This window comes from Myodes glareolus, chromosome 9 (assembly GCF_982192425.1).
Source record: "Myodes glareolus chromosome 9, mMyoGla1.1, whole genome shotgun sequence".
In the NCBI taxonomy this organism is placed as follows: domain Eukaryota; kingdom Metazoa; phylum Chordata; class Mammalia; order Rodentia; family Cricetidae; genus Myodes; species Myodes glareolus.
In genome coordinates this window covers 11610821-11635644 of record NC_142034.1, presented here as the reverse complement: position 1 = coordinate 11635644, position 24824 = coordinate 11610821, and the positions used below count along the sequence as shown (strand labels likewise).

At 38.8% G+C, this 24824-nt stretch overlaps 1 protein-coding gene and 1 long non-coding RNA gene across 4 annotated transcripts in view; one reads left to right on the top strand and one right to left on the bottom strand.

Moving 5' to 3' along the window:
- Positions 1-271: 271 nt before the first annotated feature.
- On the bottom strand, positions 272-3863 carry LOC146893335 (uncharacterized). The gene is made up of 2 exons (XR_015003874.2): positions 3686-3863; positions 272-521 (listed from the first exon to the last, which is right to left on the bottom strand). It is a non-coding gene; the product is annotated as an uncharacterized LOC146893335 (long non-coding RNA).
- The window catches only part of Kcnj16 (potassium inwardly rectifying channel subfamily J member 16), a 53500-nt gene continuing 32415 nt past the window's right edge, over positions 3740-24824 (top strand). Inside the window, exons 1-2 of one of the 3 annotated variants that reach the window (XM_048446124.3) lie at positions 3740-4028; positions 6054-6253. The gene's annotated coding sequence lies outside the window, so the exon portion shown is untranslated. Of the gene's footprint in view, positions 4029-6053; positions 6254-6295; positions 6320-24824 lie in introns of those variants that run through there. The other 2 variants (XM_048446122.3, XM_048446126.3) reach the window with 2 other exon arrangements.

Genomic DNA, 24824 nt, shown 5'->3' with positions numbered 1-24824 from the left:
TGTGGGTGACTATGGTTGTAATGCATTATATGCATAAAAACCAAAGATAAAAAGTTGAGAGCAGTAGGGTTGCAGAGATGACTTCAAGATGAAGAGTACCGTTCATGTAGAGGGGCTGGAGTTTGCTTCCCATTGCCCATGTCAGGTAGCTTGCTAGCGCCTCTAAATTCAGCTCTAGACATCTGACAGCCTCTTGTCCTCCGGGAAGGAAGCGGCATTTCCTCATGCGTATATACTCCCACACAGATATAGACATAGAAGAGACTGAAAATGCTATTCCTTTCATTTTAATCCCCCAGAAAATGTAATTTGTGTTACATTGTGTTAATCATGGTTTATGTGACCTAATGCTCGAACACTGGGTCTCTCTTCGAGGGCATTGTCTGGAGGCTGTGGAACCCTGAAGAGCTTGAAGCTATCTGAAGGAAATAGGTCACAGGTTGAGGGGCTTCGAAGATTACAGCTCAGTCCAGATTCCTGTCTTGTCTTTGTGGTATCAGTATCTTCATAGTTTAGGAGCTCTGAAAAGGAGAACAGCATGATGGGAAGTCTCAGTGGAGCAAAGCTGCTTGCCTCCTTGTGATCAGGAAGCAAAGAGAAAGGGGAGCCGCAGGTGTTCCCACCTTCCCTTCACAGGCAGGACCCCAGTGATCTAACCCAACCTGCTTCCAAAGAAGCCCTGTATTCCACTGTGGCTAACAACTCAAGGTAGGAGCCTGTGACCTTTGACAGACATTTTACATCTCACCCATACCCATAGGACTTTATGATCCAGAAAGTCAGTGCATTTTCATTCAACCACATGAGCAAATTAATTTATCAGAGAAGTGAAGCTTTGCTTTTAGCAAGCAGTGAAGTAGATGGTGTAGCGACAATGAAGTTTGGTAAACATTTACTTTCGAAAGAATAAATGCTAAATAATTTAGGTTTTGAGATCCACACTCTCCACAAGTCCTTGCAAGCCCCTGAATCATGCTACTATAGCATAAGCATTCGCAATCCAATGAAAATGAATGAGTCTGGTTGTGTTCCAATAAGCTTTATTTATGGACAGGAAGATGGAAATTTATATCATTTCTACATGTCACAGAACGTTACTCTTTCTTTTCTCTTTGTGGCCATTTAAAAATGTAAGAACTGTTCTGTGTGGGTAGTTGCTAGTGTCAGGGCTAGGGGAACAGAGTATGAGAATTCTAAATTGTAAGAACTCTCTCTCTCTCTCCCTCTCTCTGTATGTGTATATTTATGTGGGTGTGTGTATGCATGTGTTCACATGAGTGTGGAAGCTAGAGACCAACACTGATGTTTTCTTCGATCTCTAGTGTTCTGAGTTGGAATCTCTTACTGAACCTGGAGCTCATCAGTTTGGCTAGACTGCTTGGCCAATGAACTCCACAATTTGCCTGTCTCCACTCCTACACTGGGGTTACAGAGGACCACCTTCATACCTGCTGAGTGTTGAGATCAGATCCCCATGCTTGCCAGACAGGCATTCTAAAGTCCCTCTGAATGACACACACTCTCTTATGATACCACCAAAGCTCCACACAAAAAAAGAGATGATTAAAAAAATGATATCTCAATGGCAGCGTGTACATTCGAGTTGCAAGTATTTTTATCACCTTGCAATATAACAAATCTTAAAGAAAACCTGTTGCTTTCAATTGTCTGTTCTCTTTCTGCTTCAGGGAAAATTGTAGCTCACAGAGCCTGAAACCTACTTAAACTCATACTCAGTGACTGTGGATAGAAGGGGCAGAATACAATGGTGACATAAAAACCTATTTAAATATCTCTTGGCTTTACAATGTGTTTCTCTACTTTCTGATCAGTTTGAGCACGCCTTCTACTCCCAAAATCTACTTCAAATGAAGCAATGAAGTTACAGCCCCTGGTATGACTCTTGGAGTCAAGAAGTTGATTTTATCTTGCCTCCTCTCCTGCTTTTGTCTAACCTACGACATCATATCCTTAATTCTCTTGGACCAATCTAAGAACTAGCATAAAATTTCCTGCCCTGAAATAATCCTCCCAGAACCAAATGAGTCACTGTATCTTTACATTCTTGCAAAAGTCCTTTGAGGGCTGCAAAGATGATGTGGTCCCATATAAGGATGAGGACCTGAGTTTGAATTCCTGGAAACTCTGTAAAGCAAAAACAACAGCAAAACCAGCACACTGGTATGGTAACCCCAACATTATAGAGGTGAAAACAGGTGAGTTCTAGGTCAGTGAGAGAAACTTGCCCAAAGTTGAGTATAAAATAAAAGTTGCAGTCTACCTGAGGAACAACATCCAAGGCTGCTCTCTGCCGTTCACGTGCATGTACACACACACACACACACACACACACACACACACACACACATGTATTTATGCCAGAGGAACATGCTTATATGCAGGCATACACATGTGCACAAACTCAAAGTCTGAGGCAGAATATAATGGAAACTTAGCTTTAGATCCGTGTAAGTGATAATGTCCACTAGACACTGAAGCCAGATTGATTTAATACACATCAGAATGAAATTTGTTGCTCCAGTTAAGACTAAAATGAAGGCACACAGGCACTTAATCTAGTTTTTGCACTTCTTTGCAGAGAAGGTGAGCTGTGGGCCCACTGTTTGCCTGACATTGATGGGCAACTGAGAAGTGAGGTCTCTCAGTAGGTTCAGATTCATCTCAGGTATTGTGTTACAGTTTGCCAAGCACGTGTTTACATTAGAATGTCAAGACCTTCTGTTCGCTAACAGTCTGGCACAGTGTTTATCTACCTGAGGGAGTGGTGTGGCAGCTGTTGCTCACTGCCACCATCTCTCCCCCTTTCACAAATAAAGAAAAGGATATATATATATATATATATATATATATATGAAGCATCAGAAATCTCTCACAACTGCTGACCACACCCACATCCACACAGGACCTTATTTCCCCAAACATTGAAGTCTTTGAAAATAGAATTCAAAACAAAGCAGGCTGCAAACAACAATCAGGGTCAGAGCCTAAATTTGGAGTTTGAACCAAGCTATAGGAGTCTTTTTTGCCCTCTGCCTCTCCTTGCTCTTCGGAGTAAAATAAAGGAAACTTCTAGTTAGAAAAACGCCCCGTTGCACTCTCCTGAAAACAGCTCTCCTGGGTGCAGAAAGTGCTTCAAGAGCTTGGGAGTGATTTCTTTAGTTCCTAGTGACTGATTTTTACATTCCTCTGGCATTTCAACCCAACTGTTCCATTTTAAGGCTTAGTTCTCTCTTTCTGGAGCCACACTGAGGCTTGAACATTTCACTTACCCTCTAGGATGCACTTCCAGGTATGATAAACTGATTATCAGGACCCTAAACAACAGCATGAGCTGTATTGACCCACCTCACTGGTAAGGCACTGACTTCTGGGCTTGTACCAAAGAGTCATCTCCAGCCCCAATGCATTCTCTTCCACCTTATCAGGGCTACCCTACTGTGCTGCCCAGGATGAGTTATCTTTATTTAATTTTATGTTGAGTAGAGAAATGAATGTTTGGGTATCTCTAGTTGCCTTGTCTCACGGCTCATTGGCGTGCAATCCCAGCCCTCACCTGCTAAGATAAAGACAAATAGTTCTGCCAGAAAGAGTTTCATTTTAAAGCACTGTTCAAAGTCTTCGACAGACAGGAGTAGTCTCGTTTGTAAACATCAGAGTCATTTACCGGCATGATTGAGCATATTCTGGTGAAGGATTTCTTCCTCCTCTTTCTGCCCCTGACTGAAGAAAAAACTTGTCAGGGTATACTTGACTGACCTTCAGGGGAACAGGACCAGTGAAGTCATTGCAGTTTCGGGTGACCGGTTATCGCCTGCTTTATAAGATGCCTGGGACTGCTGAGGTAGATTCCAGGCTAGAACTAGAGGAGCAAACCAGTGTCAATGGTTAACCTGGGTTCTTGATATCCGAGGCTTTTCTTTCCTTTATTATTAACTAAAGACCATTCTTAACCATCGCAAGCTGAGAGCGACCAGCTCCCACCTCTCTATGGAAGAGTGTGAATGAAGGTAAGCTTGACTTTGTATTTTGTTGTTACGCGGTCTTTTGCTATATCGAGAGTTTATGCCTGCTGGTCTTTCTGTGCAGGGAATCTTCAAGGCTCTATGATCACCACTGCAAATGTCCAGGTTGAATGAATTATAACTAAAATGAGTTAATCATAGTGTGTCATAGTCCTGAATTTCCTTTGAGGTTTTGGGTAGAAGCAGGCTCTCATGGGCATTTATAGTGCCTGGGAAACAGATCTCCTCTCTCATTACTATCATTATACAGGTAGATAATTCAAGATCACTTTTTTATGCAACCTGGCGAGTTCTCAGACTTCTTTCAAAATCAGATTATTGAACCGAGATTTGTATATGTAGATTTATCAATGTGTAATTATCAAAACTATGTATTTGTCATCCTTCCAAATGCTTCAAGAAACTTACTTTTACTTACAAGTATGTTTAAAGATACAGGAGGAAATAAAACATCAATTTCTCCAGACTTGTTTTAACATGAATTCGATACCAGGAACTTTCTCCTTCATTCCTCTACAGCAAGCAGTTTTCAACCTGTGAGGCGTGACCTCTTTGGACTTACCTATCGGATAGCCTGCATATCGTATATTTGCATTGCAATTCAGAACAGTGGCAAACTTATAGTTATGAAATAGCAATAAAATGATAGTATGTTTGGGGGAATCGTCGCCCCTTGAGGAACCCTATTAAAGGGCTGCAGCTTTAGGAAGGTTGAGAGCCCCTACTTAAAGTTTTGTATTGAGTTTATTTGCTTTTGTCTAGGAAAATCTTAGAAATTTTGTTTTTTTATAAATTTATTCAGAAAATTCTGCACTTAACATCTATTCTCTGGCTTCCAGAAGTTCAGACATATATAAAATCGAATTGCTGTTCACAGGCTTATGTGGTCCATAAGGACTTTTCTACGGAGTCAATGACATTTGCTGACTGAAATATATCCCTGTGGAGTTGAATGTCTAGGAGAACGAGGTTAGGAGAGAAGGCTGTAACAGGACTTTTTAATGTTACCCTTTGCCACTCAGGTAAAGCCAGAGCCTTAAAAATAATTTTAAATAAAGAATAAATTTAAGTACTCTTGCTGGTTACTATGGGAAATGTAAACCAAGCATTCTCTGTGTACAAATTTAGCCAAAAAACAAAATGAAAAGTAACATGATGTATTTGAATCAGAGCTGATTTGTAGAACACATGCAATGATGTTCTGAAATTAAGGCAAAAGGAAAGACTAACTATGACAAAGCTCAATGTTCAGTTCAAATTAGGAGAGAACAGTGTGGGGGGAGGAGTTGGGAGGCTGGAGAGAGAGAGGAGAAGTGAGGGAGAGAGGGAAGGATGCCATACTCAGATGTACTTCAGGTGGGAAGGGCTGGGTTCTGCCCCAACTTAATATGCCAGAAGGAAGGAGGGAAAAGAGACTTAAAAAGCTTCTGAAGCATACCATCTTGCACAAATTTAATATTGAACAGGGAAATTAAGGTAAATCCATACGAGTCTTCAGTCTCGTATGAAACGTTGGGAGTGGTGTGTAATCCTCGATCTCAGCAGTCAGGAGGTAGAGGCAGGCAGAGCTCTGTGAGTTCAAAGTCTGCCTGGTCTATATAGTCAGTTGCAGGCAAACAAGGACTATATAGAGAAACGGTGCTTCAAAAGCAAGCAGATAAAAACAAACAAAACCGAAATTTGACATTTGAAACCATAAAATCAGAATGAAAGGAACACTCAGTGTGCTATTTGGTGAAATGTTTTTTAATTAATTAATTAATTTTATATGTACTAGTTCTTAGCCCGAATAAACAGAAATATATAAAAATAAATAAAATATACATCTGTGCATATACATACAAACATGCTGACAAAACATTCAGACTCATAAAATAAATAGAAATACATTAACATAAGTCACTTAATACATGTCACACTGAATGACAAGTTGTTAAGTAGTGGTTTGAATGCCAGGAGGTAGGACCCCATCTTTCAAGCTACTTACTACAGGTTATAATTTGCACATAGGCTTGGCAAGGAAGGCCTCAAACAGAAAGGTGATATATGAGAGAAGATCTGGAGGTGGCAAGAAGTCACCAACGTAAATACCTTGAAGAAGAACAAGTCTGGTCCATGGAAAATCCCCAAGGCAACAGGATCGGTATCATGCTCAAGAAAAAGGAAGGAGATGTACAGGGCAAAACCAGACTTGGAAGAGTGCAAACGTGGTGCGTGGATTCCACAAGTCAGATGCGTCAGAGCAAGTTTTTAGGAAGAAATGGCGGTGTCTTTAAGTAGGTAGAAGTCTATTGAGAGGCTAGTTGATGATAGACGAATTATGTGGGTGAGTAAACTGCAGAAATAAGAACAAGCAGAATTAGTATAGTCATTACGAGAGCTGAATACACAACTCTTCTAGCTTGCCCAGTGCAATAAGCCAATGACATCACAGCACCAATACTGTGCTGAAGTTAAGAGTGCCGTTACCACAAAGACACTAGTATGAGCACACATGTAATCAGCACAAAAGCGAGGCACTCTATGGCTTGTCTCAGATGTTGGTAACACAAGATACTACCAAGTGAGCATAGATTTCAGGGCCACTAGGCAGAATTAGAAGATATTCTTCCAATGCCTTCCTGCTGAAGACATGCTGTGTTTTCATGGGGGTGATTCATGACCAGTCAGTGCATAAGCTTCAGCACCTCCAAACTGTCTCTGTTGGAAACCAGGATAGTGACATTTTCTAAAGAAGTCCTTTTGGGATTTCTATCAAAGTAAAAATAAACTAGTAGGTGGTTTGGGCTAAAGTTCTTAATACCAATGGTCCAGCTTTGTGGGCAAGATGGCTTACATTTTGGGATGCATGTCATGGAATCTCCCCCATCAAGAAGAGCTCCGTCTTGTCTTCAGAGCTGGCCATTCTCTGGAGACTTTTTTTGTCCTCATCCTTCAGATCCTGGGTTCCTCTGACTTTGCTTTTGTTTAACAGCACCCAGCAAATGGGAAGATGGCTGCCTTCCCTGCAACTGTTTCTAAGTGAAAGGAAAAGATAAAAACAATTTTCCCTCTGCTTGTTCCAGGGTCTCACTATATCAAGGTCAAGGATTCTATATAAAATATACAGAAAACTCAATAGAAGTGTCCATTACAAAATACAACTTCTCCAGGTACCTTTGTTTCATATAACGTGTCCTAAAAATAAACCCCAAACTATACAGAAGTACAGAAGGATAGTGAGGAAAAAGACAATATGTAGACAATGAAATACCCTCCAATTAGATTTTTCAGAAGTCCTCAGCAAGATAACTTTAACTTTAATGTGTGGCAGAAATATAATCGTAATTTCAAATTTTAAATTTTCATTAAGCCCTATTCCAAATTAAAACCATGTTCCCATAACATCAATTCTCAGTGATTCCCATTTTTCTCATATATGATACTAAGAATAACTAAGATCTGAATGGGGTAGGCAGGGGAAGGTTAATTTGTCAATAGTTAAGGGGAAGATAATGTTCAGCTACTGTGGTGATACACCAACTACACTTTCTACAGGAAAGGAAGAGTAAGCATCCAAGTCTGTGTCTTGCTATGCTGTCCAGAGTGTGTCTTTGGAAATCCAAATGCTTTGAAATACATAGAGGTTCTTCTCTGACCTCCAAGATTCTCTGCCATCAAAAGATCACTCTGACAGTTCCTTTACCTTGACTGCCTCTCTTATCTCAGTCTACTAAATGGGTTCCCCAGAAAACAAATATAATAAGGAGTAGAGAAAAATGATAAGCAGAAGAAGAAGGAAGACATGGAGGGTGGTGTTGGTGAGAACTTAAGGATTTGGTTCATAGACTTATGGGGAATGGAAATTCTGAAATATATTGAGCAGACTGGGAATTCTAATAAGTGTTGTTTATAGAATCAGACAGAAAATTTATGCAGTTTCTAAACTGCAAATTTGAGGAAGAATTGACTGTTGCTTCCTCAGGAAGACTGTCTTCCCTACTTTTGGAGTCTTCAAGTGATCTAATGATCACATGTTTTGTAGGGTAGTATGCTTACCCAAGGTCCACTGATGAGAAATATTCAAAACACAATCTAACTTACAGGTTGATAGTAATATTTAGATTGTTGTTTCATCAAACTTGGCATTTTTGGCAACCAAGTTGACACAAGAGTTAGCCATGATGGTATCCTGGGCATTTTCTTCTTAAGACATTTTGCAGTCTGGTTAAGAAACATAATGCATTTTTAAGCTTCAGATTTTTTTAAGGAAATTGAAATCCAGACTCTATTAATTGCATATGTTTTAAGTTGCATGGCATGAATGTTCCTAAAAATAATATTTGTATATAAAATTGTCCATCATTCATTTAAAACACTATTTCTGGTGCTATACCTTTTAATAATGTAACTTGATCATGAGAAAGTGGTTTTTCTTAAGTGAGGTGGATGATAAGTTAATGTAAAAGGCACTCATGTTCCTGTCCTAACTGCCGTTCACTGTCCTCTGCATCTTCATGTACTGTATTGTTCATGCATATGAGTCCTGCCTCTGAATAGCTGCCCACACAGTGGTAGGAGACTAGAAGGTGCTATGAGCACTGTAGGCTACAGACAGTATGCTGCTCATGTAATTGCAACATTTAGATTTGAAGTAAGGAAAAATGTCTAATGTAAATGATAATCCATTGAAACAAACAGTTTGGAATGCATATATACTCCAATAAATAATATCTGTTATATAATATGTGTAAATTTTAAAACTCTTCAACTCTGGCAGGCACTGAAAAAAATTCTAGGACTGGAATATAATGAGAGATATTATATTCTGATAGTCTCTATAATTTACTGTTGAATAAGACTAATGTATTCAATTTTCTTCCTCTGTGTAAAGTCATGTTTCTTTAATAGAAAAGTTTGAGAAGCATCAACAGAGGGTATAGTTTCTTTCTTTGTGTGTGTGTGTGTGTGTGTGTGTGTGTGTGTGTGTCTGTGTCTGTCTGTCTGTCTGTCTGTGTATTATATGTGTGAAGAGGATGCTGGGTGTCTTGCATTACCCATTCATTACTTGATTCTTTTGGGACAGTCTCTTCATTGAACCTGGATATAGGTTGGCAGTCAACAAGCCTCAGGAATCCTTCTGTTTCTGTCCTTACATCTCAGTGCTAGGATTTAAGACCTACGAGCAGCCCTGCTAAACTTTTCACGTGACTTCTATTAGTCCCAACTCAGATCTGTGTGTTCTTCACCCATCTTCCAAATGTAGGATGGATTTTGTGAGACAAAGTTCTTAAGCTCTAGTAGTAATTAATCAATTTGCTGACTCTATGCATGAAAAATATCTATTCAATCAAGAGTTTGGCCAGACTTTTTACAACTGTGTTTTAATCTCATCAACAATAAGACCAGCCCAAGCAATGGGAACTTTAGGATATTCTGTCTCTATTTTGGGAAAATAATCCAAAATAACCTCATAAAATAAGGTCTGTGATTCAGGGCTACTAACAATGTCAGGACAGTGAGTTTGCTGCAGAAGATTGTAATAGTTCTTGCTGACTAATACGTAAAAGACACAGCCGTTTCTGGGCAGCTAATTAGGTAGGGATTTAACTTTTATGTCTCTTGTGTTCTATTTTGAATTATATTTACAGGTGATATTGTGAAATCCTTCCCAAATTTGTAACTGGAGTTTGAGGAAGTGCCAGTAAATTGCAGATTATTAGTGACATGCCGAGCTTATCTCATCAAAAGCTCTACTCTGAATGTTCAGGCCAGCTTTTGTTTGGGTTAGGATTGAGTCAACTTTTGTGTGGGTGCAAAGAGAAAGTGGTGGCTAATTGGCACAAATGATCTAAGGTGTATAAGTTGCTCATTTTTCAATTTAGGCTTTCTGGCAATAGAAGGTTGTTTCATTTCCTCATGACTAAAATTTTATTAGTAATGATATTGAGATGAAGATAAGATTGCATGATTTGCTCTAAGGTTTTATCTGATAAAGAACTATTAAAGGCAACAAATGAGAGGGTAGCAAATGGCATGGACAAAACACACTAAAGTCCAGACAAAATCAAAATGCAGTATGCCTTATACTTATGAAATTAACAAGTAGGACTTCGAACACTGTTTCTATACTTTGAGCTGCTGTAGACACAATATATTTGTAGCTTTTCCTGTACAGATGAATCAACTCATGCTTATTCTTTGAAAATGTGAATAGCGGGCATTGCTTCTTGAATTGTGCATAGAATTTGGCTGTCATCCACTTGGTCATCTATCTTGTAAAACAGAAGCAGAAACACAGAACAAACCGAGATGGAAGGCTAGGAGTAACATAACATTGTGTCCTAGTGATAGTGTTGTTCCCTTACAATGCCTTGAATGTGTGATTATATAAAAAATCAATATATGTTTAATGTATAAAGTACTGTCATGATAATTGCTATATAGTGAATGCAATTTTGTAGACCTAGCTATTTGTGCACCAAACTAACAGTGTTCACTTACCATTTTGCTTCTCCATAGGCAAAATGTTGTCTTTCACATGTTGTTTTCCCAAGTTGAACAAATACCACTTCCTTTTCTTCTAAGTAGCCATGCAATGACTCACTCTGTTGGATACTGGAGGAATTCAGATTAAACTTTCAGTTCCTAGCCTTCCGTAAAGTCAAAAGTTTGTGAATGAAGTCATTTTCAGAAAAAAAGAAAGCACAATACCTGGAAAGTTAGGATGCTTTATGGGGGTAATTTTTGTGTTACAATCTGAGAGAGGGATTATCCACCTGGTTGTGAAGGACCAATCAGGTTTGGGAAATGTGCGATATTCAGCATGGTTGAGTGTAGGTTCTTGGTACGAGGTCAGAAGCGGTGTGTGTGATATACACATATAATATTGGCTTTCTTCACGTGGATACACAGCCTGGATAAAGCAGTTGCTTCTATCTTGTTGATAACCAGCCTCAACAAAAATACCTTTTACCAGGGTAGGGGCATGGGACTTTAGAAATATAAGTGAAGAATACAGAGGTATGTGAAAAAAAATAACAGAACAGAAACCATAGAATAATACTGGGAGGGCATTCCAGTGATTACTGAAATCACCACACTATTTTCCCATGGCTTTTATACCCAATGTAAATTGGGGGTGGGGTGAGAAGATAACAAAAAACTTTATTAACATGATACATAGGACACATCAAACAGACAACATTTTATCACTCTGAGACATCAAATCATTGGCATTTTATTGTTTATGCAGTGGAACTGCTCTAGACCAGGTATGCTGAAGGCAGCTACTGCCCAGGTGACCTCATTGTTACAAAAAAAAAAGAGTAAAAGTATATTTATATATCCTGACCACCTGTCAGGTTGGCATGGATCTACTTGAATGAGCTATTTTAATGTTAAAAGAACCCAGCAATCACACCCTGAGTTGGGACATCCAACTACACTTGTGGATCATTTGAGCAATCTCCAACTCTCTGACCTTCAGACAAGGTGGAAATGGGCACACATTTTTGGGCCTCCACACTATCTGACACTAGAACCAGTGCTAAATGCAAGCAGTTGGAAGGACCAACGGTTATGAAGAGGAAGTAGGCAATGGATAAAGGTCAATTATGACCTGTTGACGCCATTAAGGCATAAAGTCTACATTGTTCACTCATGACGTTGAAGACTCCAACTTGATAATGATGATGATCATCAGGAAGAGCTGGAGCCATGGAAGTTAGTGAAGACTGGCAGGACCATTGATAGGCACCAGGAAAGTGGTTTCAGTGAAGCAGTTATGACCTGCATAACTGTCACAGCCTCATGTCCTACAGGGACCTTTGATGCAGGGAGAATGCAACTATTAGTTCTCTTCTCCCTTGCATATGAGATGCAGTATATTTCCTATAGCCTGGGCTAACTGGGAACCTAATTGTGAAGTGTGCATGAAAAGGAATTCTAAGATTTTTCATACCAAAACTTGCACACATTCAAATTCAGAACAAGAAAAGCAAATGCATGATGCCTAGCTTTTGCCACTGAATTGCTGACTGGATGGTAACAATGTCATCCTGCTCGTGACTATAAGTGAGATCAATGCAAGCTAACAAGATTTGAAGTTATTAGATTTTTAATGAGTTCTCAGAGACCCATCTTGACTATCTGCTTTCAAATTATTTCTACTTTAAAAGATGAAATGTCAGGGAATGAATCCATCCTAGGTAATTTAATGAGCTTGAGTTCTGTAAGACTGAGTCATCTCTTGTCATGTCTATTGGAAGAGTCAAGGTATTGAATGGATGACAACTGAACAGCTCCATTAACCACAACACTTCATTTTATGTAAGTATGTTTAATTTTTAAAGCCACCGTATACTTTCTCACCATGTTTATAAACTTTACATCTACTTTAAACAATGAAAGCAACAAAGAATACTGAAAATATTATCAAAATTCCTTGACCTTTAATAATTGAAACAAAAGGATAGGATAGGAAATGCACTCTCTCAAAACATGATGTCAACACCTCATAAATGAGTTGTTGTTATACCAACTACAGATTGCATTTTCTATTTCTTTCTCATGTTATTCAGCTGAGTCTGGTTAACATTTTTATTAATCTTTATCCCAGTTTTGATTATGCTAGTGCTATGTAGTTGGAAAGTTGTATATGTGTTTAAAGATTTTATATTTCCTGGATTTGCAAAGAGAGTGTCCATCTAAGTGAAATAATTTACCTGACTATTTTATTTCTGCCAAATGTTCTGTTACTCACTCGTGAAAAGGCTATTTTTCTGAAACTTTCATTAACAATAGACTTTGTGGAGACGATCTGAAACCATCACCTAAAAACAACAAAGGGACACCTATAAATTCATAATAGAAATTATATCTTGAAATTAATGTTTATCATATTATTAAATTCACAAATACATTCTGTGAGTGATTATGAGTGCTTTGAAATATTAATTCTTCATTCCTAAAGACAGAGTATTATATATGAAGAATGGGAATCAGAAGGATGGGATATTCTGACAATTACACGCGTATTACACTAAATGATGTAATTGAGTGTGAACTAGACACTCTTTCTCCAGAGTGAGCATCTTAATCACTAAGCTATATGCACTCCAGAAACTCGAAACTCAGTTTCCATGTATTTATATCTGTGTAGTTTGTTGGAAATGGTAAAATGTATTTGGGCATAACTTTTAAGTGTTATCTTGAGAGTTGCTTGGACCCTGAGTTGATGAAATAGAGTAAGATTCTCTACTTCATTACTGCACTAGGCATCGGAGTATTTGTTGTATCAAATTACCCTGTTTTTTTTTACCCGCATTAGTTACTTTGTTGACCCTGTGACAAAATACATTCTGAACATAAAAAAAAGAAATTGGTAGTTTGACCTATGATTTTGAGAGTGTCAATAAAATCATGAAAGAGCATTTCATCTTGTGCCAGTTGGATTATGTCATGGAGGCTGTTCACATCATAGTGGATGAGAAAACACAGATTATGACAGGAATTGGGAATAGACTAGGCTATCATGTTAGGCTAAAATGGTAGAGTCTACTTTGAAAAGAAAAAAAGGGAGGATATAGATATGATAAGTTAAAAAGGTAATTATTGAATCTACTTTTAGAAAGCAACTACCAGTTTTAAATGTTTTACATTGGATTGAACTTTGTATGTTGCATATAAATTTTGTATAAAAATATAAATTTGAGATTAGTTTTATTGAAACAAACTGTACATACATTTCTAATCTTGTTCAAGGTATTACACCTATACAGTTCATTTAACAATGTAATACAAATTTCTAGTCCTTGAAAGTTATTATTATCAACTGGTGATGATAATAAAGAAATGCAGATTAGTAGTTAGTCACCTATTATAATAAAACTTGTAGTCACATTAGGTATTTTTTCAAGGTCAAACAGAGGTAAATTTTAAATAAACATGTCCTCTCCAGAAATCTACAGAATATAGCATTTAAGATGTTTTAATGACATAGGTTCATTTTTTTTATGACAATGAAGTTTTTTTGCTTCTAGCAGCACTTCAAGAAGATGCTTCTAGAAGCATCTGCTTCAAAGAAGATAATAGGCATGGAAGAAATTCCATATGGAGTATGCTTTCTTAGGGGGAAAATATGCCACTGGGAATGGGTTAAGCAAAAGAGAGTGACTGTCAAATCTTGGCCAGACAAGGCATGACAGTTCTTCATGGAAATGTCTTTTAAAGATGGTTTTAGACCAAAGATGGATGCCCCAACACTGATGAGGAACTTTGAATGACTGTCCAAGGCATCCAGTTGTTTCTGTCATTTCTCACAATATTTAGATGTCACTTGTTAATACTTTCTGCTTACTCAGCTTATATTATTTCCTTCTTGGATCTCTAAGGGAGTTGAAGACTAGCTAGTTATAGTTTCCCTTGTTTATCAGACACAGAAAACAAGTTATGATAAAAAGTAAATTAGGCACAAGACTGTGGACTCACTGAGGTAGGATAGATACAGAGTATTTTCTTTGAATTTGTCAAATGCAAATGGTTAAACATTGTTGATGTATTTATTGTCTGTGTATATTTTATAAAGTCATTGTCCTTACTGTATATAGTCTTTCTTATATTAACTATAGCCTTTCTTTTTTATTTTAGACGAAAAATGGGGAATGTAGTGATATTTCATTTTTATTTTAATAAATAAAGCTTTCCTGAAGATCAGAGAGTAAAACAGTCACACTGGTCAGCCAAACAGACAAGGCAGTGATGGCACATATCTTTAATCCCAGCAGCCACACTAGTTAGCTATAGAGGCCAGACGGTGGTGGTATGTACCTTTAATTCCAGCACTAGACAGGAATGTAAAACAGGAGGAGACAGGTCACAGCTCAGTCTCATTCTGAGGATTCGTGGAAGCCATTTTCAATCTGAGGTAGAGGTAAGAGTCAGTGGCTGGCTGCTTTTCTCGTCTTCAGGTTGAACCCCAATATCTGTCTCTGGGTTTTCATTATTCGTGCTGCATATCATCCTCAAAGACCCACACCTCCTGACCTACTTCCGCCAGCTGGGGCTCATCTAGGTTTCACAACCTCCCAATATAGTGCCACCAGCTGGGAAACAACTGGCCAAAACATTGACCAGTAAAGGACACTTCATTTTCAAGCCATAACACATGCCAAACACTAAATAGCTCACTTACTACCAAGGCATTAAAAGTAACAACGACCACAGCAAGCAGATGGAAAATAAAGGGGGCTGTATTTGAATTTTGTTGAACAGGTACAGTCTGATGTACCAGTGCAGGGCTTGCCATTTACCTCAAAAGGTAACTGCAAACAAAACTTCAGTAACACAAGTCAATGGGAATCTTGGCTCAGTGAGCAAATATAATATCCAATCAAAAGAGAGTAATACTTCATTGATGTGGAAAAATCCTCTTGCTCCTTGTGTTCTTTATGATATGTGTGCCAGTCTGATGGACTGAATACCAAATATTGAACTGTGACACCGTTTGGGAGTGAAGAAATGAACATAAAAGTAGAATTCAGGAGTGTTTGGCAGGTTTCTTAGTTTCAGATGAAAGGTTTCTCCCTAATCCAACACAACATTAATAGCACATGTATACTACTTTAAAGTTGCTGCTTCTGGGTCATCACTGCCAGAGTTTCATGAGAAAAGAAGGGCAAAGGTTACATTTTATCTTAACATGGCAAAATGTCGTTAATGACAAATAACAGTGGTATGCAGTCACCTGTAAAAATTTTGTATGCTGCTGACTGCATGAATTTTTTTGTCCCGAAGTATATTCATGCTATAAATGAATTTATTTATTCCCCAAAGTATATTATCCATGAAGTCATAATGGTATTTTCTCAACGAACTTCAGACAAAGCCGATAGTCGCCAAAACTAACAGTTTTAAATGTGAAATACTTTCAGACTGACAGAAAACTACAGCACCTAAGAAAGCCAGAGTACAACCTTAACTGCTGCTAAAGCAATGGCACTTGTATGATCACCTCAGGGGGAAAACAAGAATGCTTATATTCTCAGTTGAGAACAAGTATTATTGGAAGAGGACACTGTGCTGTCCTTCCCTGCAAACCATTAGTTCAGTCATTTTAAAGATGACACAGCCCCTGAGGGGCTAATAAACTTCTTTGTCATTTCCTTTAACGTCAGCTCAGCTTTTAAACTAAAGATCAGTTCCTTTACTGGCGTAGTTTTATTCCTTCTAGGTCCATCTTTAGTCCGTTGCTGTTTTGATTCCCACTGGAAATAACAAACGGCATTTGCGGTGGCATGCTGGGGCTTTGAAAACTCCTTTACACTGATTAGCATATTTGGTAGGCTTTTAAAATTAGTGTGATGACATTCTCATATATGTATATAATTTATTTATTTTTTTTACCATAGTCACCCCTTTAGCTTTCTCCTGTCCGCTCTCACTCCTTCTGAGCCTCTACTAGTCCCCTCCTTATTTTCACATCTCTTCGTGTGTGTAATTCAATTAAGTTAATTAATTTAGTTAGGGCCGTATATAGGAATATGGCTGAGGGGTTGTGTATAGGAGCATGTCAAACTTAACAGTAGCTACACTACTGAAGAAAATATCTATCATGCGCAGAAACCATTATCTGTCTCTAGATCCTCAGAGAAAGTTCTAGTCTAGTAGACCCTTTCCCCACTAGCAACCATTAACTTGACCCAGGTACTAATCAAAATGACTCTTGGTGTTAGAATTCTTACTAGAATAAACACTAAGCTTGAACTGCAGTATACACTACTCATTCATCCACCATGTAAACAGAGCAGTACATTTTCCCCTCTGTGAATGTCTGCACCGAGGACCCCTTATAGTCAAACAGCTACCTTCTTGGTGTATTCTCAGGATGCTATTTAGAACCAGAAAGGAGTTTAATCTACACTTCTTTGCCTATGAGCTACATGGTCGAATCTAGCCGTTCTCAGTGCGGAGAGGCAACAGTGTCCTGTGGAAACTTGTCAGAAATGCAGAGTCATAGGCCCTGACCTGGTCATCCACAACTCTGGGGACAGAGGTCTGTGCAAAAAACCCCAAGACTGTGGCACACACTGAAGTTTGGCGGTCAGGTGTAGGACAAAGTACTGATACAGAACTTTCTTTGGAAATTGGGTCCCTGACAACCAGGCCTCAGAGCTCTCAGGTGGGGATGTGGTTAGAGAGAGAAATCCAGCCAGCATGTTGGAAATGCAAACTTTCCCAGGGCATTCAAGTTCATGTCAAGGATTAAATCTAAATAATTCTTTAAAATTGGCTCTTTATGGGGGAGCACAGCAAGACAGTTACCTTTCTTGGATACAGTAGCATTTTTAGCTTGGGACTGATTGGTAATTTCAATATGTATCTGAGTTATCTATGGGCACACTGACTGGATTCAAAGTGGTTAGTGTCTGCCATTGAAAAGGAGTCAAATGAAGCTCATTGACATGTGCCTTTGTTTTGTGCCCCCACATAGGCACTTTGGGTGGGTAGGTGAGGAAGCATGAGCAAGATACGACCCTTTCCTTTGTCACTTTTGCCTCATGGGCTGTTCATGTGATTCTAGATTTTATATTTCAATACTTTGGCTCCATAGGCTGATTTTAGTCTCATGGTTTGAATGACCTCTGATTTATAAACCAAAATATGACTTAATAAGTTAAAAGTCCCACTTTTACAAAAAAATTACAAATGTAATTCAAAAACTCTTATCCAAAATGGAGTTTAGTCTTGTTTTCCACAAAACACATGTTAGCTCTATCTTCTTTCCTTCTGCAAGCAACTACTTTGCTTATCTACAACCTTCCTTTGCCGAGTAGCAATAGTATTAATTTTATTGGTGTTTATAGGGGCTATAATAAAACAATTTAGTAAAATCAATTATGTTGCTAGATGGAATCTAGCAGCACCTACACACAAAAAATACAAAAGCCAATTCATGATTCTGATTCTTCTTTTTTTCCTTTTGACTCATCGTCAAAGGTAAGAACAGTTGTTAAATGTTCGCCATGCATCAGGTTTTGTGCTGTGTCTTAAGGGCCATGTTTTGTCATTTATGAGTCTCTTTCAGTGGGTGGTTTCTACAGCATGAACTGACGGGTGGTGAGCTGTATCGACTGACTGCCTATGCTTTGTTGTGTATAGTTTCGGTAATCGTTTTTGATGACTGGAAGTACGAGCAGTTGTATTATGCTCTGGCTCTTCCCGTTGTCCCTCCTTGCCCCACTTCATTTTGTTATTTATTGCTGCAGTACTCCAAAGTGATATTTTTGACTTAGGGAAGACAATGTCCAAATTACTGAAGTGTAAAACAACAGGGTGTCCGGGACTTTGGGGATTCACAACCCGAGGGCATACCATGCAGTAAGTTTAACTTGCTTGAAACGAGGGAAAATATTTAGCCATAAACTGGACTCTAACTTCATGTAACAATTCTTTTAAATCTCTGTTTACCAAATCTATGTGTAGATAAAGAGATGACCATTTATTACCCCAGTATTTATACGTAACACACAACTCTGAATGTTTTGAAGTCTGCAATTACATTGTACTCAAGACAGAGGCAGAATATGATACCACTGATATGTTAACCCTAGAAACACCAGTTCCTGCTTGTCCTTCTTGGTCTAGCACTAAATTCTGCCCTGGCGCTTTAATGGAAGAGATCTTGAGAGAGACAGGAGTAGAATCCACTTCTGCCTGGCCTCCTCTGGCTGGTTCACTGTACCCAAGGAATGCTACTCCCTCCTTTGGAGCATTTAGTCTTTAGACTCTACTTAGAACTTAATCATTTACTTATCTTGCTGTCAAAGTATCTGTGCTGCTGGAACAGGGCAGGCAAACTGGTAAGAACCTGTTTGTAGCTGCTTCTGTCCAAAGGGTACTTGGAGAAAGGCTGATGGTAGTGATTTCATGACTGAATGGGGAAATTGTTCTGAGTTGTTGTTTTTCCCTTTAAAGAAAATTCTACAGGCCTGAGAGCTCTAAGATAAGGAGAAAGTCCACCAGATTTTATTCACTCAAAGGCCTTCAGTGACTAGGAAAATAGATTGTCTTTATTTGGCTGGATACAATTGCACACAAATACTTGAGGAACTGAGGTCAAAGAAATGCTTAGACTTAAATTTTCTCAGGTACTTTTTTTATTGGTCTGAATTCTGCCTTACAGTCGTATGTACCAACAGTACAGAGTATGCGGTATGTTCAACCAAAAATTTTTAAATAATTTGTCCTTATTCTTGAAATATGCAAGCCACTCCCTATTTTGCCTCTTTGCATCTTCCCCCATAAGTCTTTTTGTTCTGTAATTTATTCAGTCATGGCCTCACTACATAGCTCTGGCTGGCCTGGAACATGCTTTGGAGACCATGATGACCTGACAGAGATCTATTTGCCTCTGCCTGCCTAGTCCTGGAATTAAAAGTTTCTCCCAAGCCTGATTTCACATTTTGTTGCTGTTGTTAATAACCCACCAATTACTGCTGTCCATGGATGTGGGACAGCCTCCTGGAGAATGTGGAATGGTAACCAAATAAACTCTTCCTCGCCTATGTCTGATTTTTATTTTAGTCAAGGTATTTAATCACAGCAACAGCTTGGAAACTAGAACAGGCTCCCATCCATGAATGTGAGTCAATAACTGGACTGCCTTCTTACAGAATGTCAGTCATGATGGTCTAAAGTCCAGTCTAATGAACACATCTTAACCTATATCCGAGAACATGCGCAGACTCTCCTATATAGGATCATGTCGGACTCAGTTAAGAGCACTCACAACACTTACAGAGGACCCAGGTTCAGCTCCCAGCACCCGGATCTTAATCTAACTGAAGTCTGTAACTTCAGTTCCTGAGGATCCACCCTTTTTTCTGGCCTCCGAGGGCACTGCATGAATGTGGTGCACATACATAGCATGTGGGCAAAACACCTATAAGAATCATTTTTTTTTTAAAAAAGGAAACAATCATGTTTACAGAAGTAAAGTCTACTGTATAGAAGCTAATTGTAGGTGAGAGCACTTGCTCTTTTTATTTTTTTTTTAAGGATGGTTCTTTTCATTAGGTGTTAATAAGCTTTCTTAATCCTGGTGATAAACAAAATGGAAAGACATGTTCCACAGAGGAAAAAAACCAAATAAAAATAGAAAATAAAAGGAACAATTGACCATGTATATAGGGGACATTAAGCTTTTTTATAAATAGTTATCCTATAAACAGGGATAACATAGTCATTTGGATGTTGATGCAAGAACCCTTGACTCAGATTTTCTTCTAAAACACACCACGGGTCCCCACAGCCAGCATTATTTAGCTCCCCCAATATTTTCCATCTGCAGCTTAAAGACAAATAACAATAGCAACATTTACATTTGCTTACCCTTCAAAGTGAGTCTCCAGGAGCACTGCATGGGACAGATATCTGAGTCAAGCAAGTCTTTTGGACAAGGCTGCTTTCAGGTCCTTGTTTTTATGGAAGCAAAAGCAGGCAATAAGGGAGTTAGCAGAGATGCGAATAGCAATAATATTTCTGTGAGAGATAACATCCACACGGATTACTCTGTAAATCAGAACAAATTACAGAAGTTGAGAGAACTTGAACTTATAGTCAATCAAAGAATATATGGTTTACTGCGATACCACATTGATGGGGAAAACATGCTGCAAAGGAAAAGGATCGCTTCCATCATTGTACAGATTTAGTAGCAAAAATGAGCAGGGCCAACAGCCATCCAAAATTTGAAATGGCAAAATAGGTTTTCCTGACTTTAGTGATTACAATTCTTCAGGTAATAGATTTGATGAAGCATGAATTTGTCGTGCCATGCCCATCCACAGGTTTAAAACAATTTGGGGCTCTTGAAAAGTAACACTCTTGAAAGTAATGGAAAACTAGGCAGGTTATGTTTCCAATAACATGGCATGTTGACATGGGAGTGTTTATAGTCCTGAAAAATGGCAGGAACCACTGCTTTCCAAAGTCTGCATGGAGGAGCCATGGAAATTGTCCTCAGAATGTCAGAGTCATTGAGCATTGTTGTAATAGATTTCTTAAGATCAAAAAATTGGACTGGAGAGAGAACCTCAGTGAATAATGTGCTCGCTGCACAAGAACCAAGAGCCTTAGGCCAGATCACTATCATTCATGTAAAAAACCAACTCTGTAAGCATGTGTCTGTAACCTGTGAACTGAATGGCATCATGTGGGATTCCCATCTGTATGCTGTGAATACCACTGGTTAATAAAGTAACTGCCTTGGGCCTATACAGGGAATAGAGATAGGCAGGGAAAACTAAACTGAATGCTGGGAAAAAGAAGGTCAGAGTCAGAGAGAAGCTCAACCCCCCCCCCACACACACACACAATGTGAGGAGGGAGAAAAATCGAGAAGATGTAAATACAATTAAATCCATCAAGCTTCAGTATGTTGACTAATAGATACTTATATTTCTAAGAAGCAAAAGTTACCTTAAAATAGCTGAGTTATTAAATGTATTTTGATTCATATTGCCATGGATGTTTCTGAGTAATTAATTCTCTGGTGTTACATGAGTGGAGAGGACCATTTTAAGGAGAGTGTTTTGTTCAATTAGTGCCCCATTCATTTCATACTTTATTGTTTCATTACTTTGAAAGGATGAGTGTACAAATGGACAGCAACCAGGTCACATATAGCAATGCAGCTTTGACCCATCCATAACAAACAGCCTAAGAAAGTCCAAGGCAGCCTTTGTAGCAATGGTCCACAAATGGTTAGACTTAGAACAATGACTCCAAGACTCCCTAATGCTTGCCCCCTGTTTTTCACCCAGAACACACCAGAAACCGAGGTGATGCTCTTAAACCAAGCTCATGGATGTCTGCTCTAATTCTGCTTGGCTCAGATTCGGCTTCTGCAGCCAACAACCCAAAGAATTATCTTTACTCCCTACTATAATGTTTCCCCATACCTCTGTATGCCTTTGTATCTTTGCCAAATAAAAGTGATAAGATGGCATTTGTTTACCGCCTGGATATAAAGGCCAGTATTGCACATTTTAGTATCATACCATGCTGGTCACTGTTGTGGCTCATAGGTGGCACATCTAGGTAGCACTATTGATTTATTTTCTCCCTTGGCAGTTTGCAGATAGCTTCTTACAACACTGAGAACTCTAGACCTCGGGGAGGAAAAGACGTCAGATCTAGAACAGTTTCTCCAAGACCTGTGTGCAAAGTGTGTGGTACCCTTAGCTGTAAGACTTGCTTTCTTTTACTTGAAGGCACAAGAGCAACACTAATGGTCATTATATGGCTTAGGGGGTTCTCTTTAAGACTCCTTAACAGAACTCTAAAGGAGATTGGTGCTATTTCTTTAAGAATGTCTTTTTTTTTCTTATTCTCTGAGAATTGTGTGTATGGCATCTATTAGATGATTTCAATTTCAATCAATAATTTCTGTTCATTGTGTGGCATTGAAATGATGTATCAACACACTGAAGCTGCATGTTGTTAATGTAAAAATTGCTATAGTGACCTTGGTAGTGAGTGTATGAGGTTTCTTAAGATTTAAAACTTATTTTCTGTAAATCAGTGACCAAACTTTTAATATGCAGGCACTTATTCAGATAAATAATAGCTGTTCCCATTGTTGTCACTACGTCAGTATCCATGCTTACATTTCAAAATGACATCTTTTTGAAGTGAATCATTCAGCGTTTCATGTTAAGACTTGCTAAGGCCTGAAAATTTCCAATAACTGGATAACGTGTCAGATTTTATAAGGTAACGAATAAGCACTTATGCAAGAAAACCTAAGTATTGAATGCTGAGCAGAATAACTATGCTGTGCTCACAACTCAGGAGAGGGAGACCTTCCACTATACCGTAAATGAAGCATTGGACCCAGCACTATTTGATGCTATGCAGTTGGGGGTTTGTTTGACTTGTACATTCCCCGTGGCTTTTATTGTTTGAGCAGATCACAGGTAATGTCTTGGCCAAGGTATTTAGGTATTGGTTTTACTTTTTGGAATGGAGACAAACCCACTTTTGAAATACTCTATTCTGGAAGAATAGACAAGCACAGAGAACCAGAGTCAAGGATGTCCTGATGTACAAAACATTATCTATTGTTTTGTTGAATTGTACAGCAATTTAACACATTATTATAACACCATGAAATAGAGTCACGATGCGTGCACATTTAAATTCTGAGGCAAACAAAGGGAGCATCTCTGGGCATTTTATTTGCATTTTCTGCAACTCTGATCCCAGATACAATTAGCTGTTCAATCTCAAAAGAGACATGACCTCACCTGGGTAGAGTGGGGGAAGGTTGCTGCTGCTTTACCAAATTACATTTCCTTCCCAAAGGACAGCATCAGTCACAGTGCCTTTGAGCTCACGTCTCTTCCCTGATAACAGAGGCCTGGGCCTAGGGGTCTGTACCAAGCATTTTTGGAGCAGATAGTTTATGGTAACTTCATTGTTCTTATCACAAAGGTAGTTCATAATCAAGCTGGAAACTGAAAATGGAGTGAGTGACTTATTAAAATTCTCAAATCTAAAAGTGTTTATTTAATCTGGCGGATTTTCATAGAAGTGGCCAGGGCCGTGATGATGGCGAAGGGAGCACCTGGAATAGTTTTTCCAGACTCTTGTATTCTTTCAGAGTCTGAGAAATCTGACTAAATGCAGACCACCAAAGGAGACTCACAGGACAAACTTTCCAAATCTCCAGCCTTGTCTTTTTCAAATATTTTCCATTCTCTTTAAATCTATGCTCCTCTTGCCTCTACTCAGCATGCTTCCTACGAGAAAATAATGCCATGTATGTACTTCATGCCACGCAGCCTGTGGCATTTTCTTCCTTTTGGACCATAGACAAACCTATGTTTGAAATACGATACTTCAGAAGTACAGCCAACTGAAGACACGGCTAGTTTGGATTTTGTAAATGTTTTCTGTTCTCTTTTGAACCCCTCTATATCTCAAGACACTGACTGATGCCATGAAAGGTTGTTGTTATAGATATGACACTTGCATGATTAAATTCTCAACCAAGGTCCTTGGAGTCATCGGGATTCTCATCACATTTTCTACTGCATCTGCTCTTCCACTGTCTTTCCCTTCCTCCTCCTTTCCTCGTTTAGCTCCTATTGCTGTGGATCCCCTAGCTGACTCCTAAGCATCTCCATAATTTATCCCCCTTTCTTTATTCTCTGGCATTATGTAATATTCTCCTTACCCATGTCTTCATCTCTTGTGTGATTGGTTGAACCCCTCTCCTTGGCCCAGAAACTTCAGTGTAGCATCAGCACATTATCTTTGGGACTGGAGACCTGGCAAACCAGTCTATCGCCTGCTGTGAAATCATGAAGACCTGGGAAGCGATTCCTAGGACTTGCACAAAAGGCCAAGCAATGGAAAGCAATGGAAGAAGATGCTTAATGTTAATCTCTGACCTTCATAAACAAGTGCACACAACTACAGGAATGTGTACATAATCCATACCCCCCCACAATTCTATCCTCCAGTGGATATACACTCACGTACACACATGCATACACACATAGACATGCATGCACACATACACACACATATTTTGCTGATATGCTCTTCAGCTTATTCTAGTCTCCTGATCAAGGCATTTTTCCTTCTCCGTGGGAATACTGAGAATGATCCCAGCAGTTTTGAATGACTTACCAGTGTCCATTCACCACCTCAGCTCTTTATATTTCACCAATTAACTGATCTAGAGAGGAAACCCAGTAAGCATGCTCCTTTGACCTACTGATTCCTCTTCAG